Below are 1,444 nucleotides of genomic sequence, written 5' to 3'. Positions count from 1 at the left end.
TGTCAATTTTAATAATTATATTAAAAAAAATTCTGAACCAGTTATATCATCAAATAGAGCCATATAAAATAGAAGCTCCTATAATTGTAATCTGTTATAAAATAAATTTGAAGTGAACTAAAAACACAACTTTATTCATTTATTTATTTATTTATTTTTAGGTGAGGCACTCCTTGGTTGACCTCACAGACTGCAAGGACCTTGTCATCTCACAATCCCCTATTTTTCATTTTTCGCACCTACAGCACCTGGTCTTCCTAGGTGGTCTCCCATCCAAGTACTAACCAGGGCCAAACCTGCTTAGCTTCTGAGATTAGACGGGATCGGGCTTGTTCAGGGTGGCATGGCCGTAGAGAAAAACACAACTTTAAAAAGAAACTCAGAATATATTGTGCATATGCTTCAGAATAAAGATAAATATACCCTATAAAAAGGCGTTAAGTTCAGATGTCATTTCCTTCAAGTTTTGTGTCAGTGGCCTAACCAGTTAGCCATCGTCCTTAAATTTTAGACTAGGATAGTAAGCCTGTCCAGGCCTCTTAAATTCTTTAGATATTTAAGTCTCCACATTTGAAAGAAACATAGCCATGTTATCTAAACAGATGAGTCTAACAATTTCAAAGTTCAGGGAGACGGGGTTAACACAAAAGAGGGACTTATCACTACATTAGTGGTTTGCCACAACTCCATAACTAAGCCCCCAAGTTCCCTGTCCCCTTTCTTCAGCCCTGCCACACCATCCTAGTCTATAGACAAACAAGCTCTCCAATCTAATTCTTATCAAGATGGAAACAAGGCCAGACCTGCTCTTTTAGATAAAATGCTTTGGCTTCTAACTGCCTGACTGCTTATCTTTCATCTTGCAGTGTTAACCATAACCCCTTTCCTGACCTGCTCTACTTCTTGTTTTCAGATGAGCAGTAAGGACTGGGGGAAAAACATGCTTAAATGGACAAGTTCACTTTCTTATGTCCCTCTTTATTCCTTTTAAAGTCTGTTCAACCCCCTTCGTGTTCAAATTCTCTTCCTAAAATTATCAGAAATCATGTCGCGTGGACATGTAATTTGATTATTGCTAAGTTTCTCAACTTTTACTCTTCACATATTTTTAAAATTTATTTTTCCTGTTGATTTTTTTGGCTGAAGGGGATTAGGTTGTCTAAGAAATCGCAGAATTTTTAATTTTTTTTTTCTTTCTTATTTTCCCCATTTGTCTCCCTTAGTCCTAATAAGCTGAATCATGTTCTTGACTAAGCTGTTTGGTTTGGCTTACCTGAATTCCTGTGTTTTCATCCAAACAAAGCATTGGACTTTCCTGTTCTTTCCTGAGCAGGTGAAAGTTAATGCACTATAGATCTTGAGTAGTCAGGCAGTGTTTTGGCTAGCTTGCTATGTGAGGTTAACTATGGCCCTACCCTTCTTTGACCCTTGTTTCCTATACATG

General features: G+C 37.4%; 1 pseudogene; it reads right to left on the bottom strand.

Moving 5' to 3' along the window:
• Nucleotides 1-236: 236 nt before the first annotated feature.
• LOC120587791 (uncharacterized) lies at nucleotides 237-355 on the bottom strand (annotated as a pseudogene).
• Between the last annotated feature and the right edge of the window lie 1,089 nt (nucleotides 356-1,444).

The sequence above is a fragment of the Pteropus medius genome, unplaced genomic scaffold (assembly GCF_902729225.1).
Source record: "Pteropus medius unplaced genomic scaffold, Ma_sr-lr_union100, whole genome shotgun sequence".
Lineage (NCBI taxonomy): Eukaryota > Metazoa > Chordata > Mammalia > Chiroptera > Pteropodidae > Pteropus > Pteropus medius.
The sequence above is the reverse complement of the archived record's forward strand: the minus strand, read 5'-3'. Positions and strand labels throughout refer to the sequence as shown.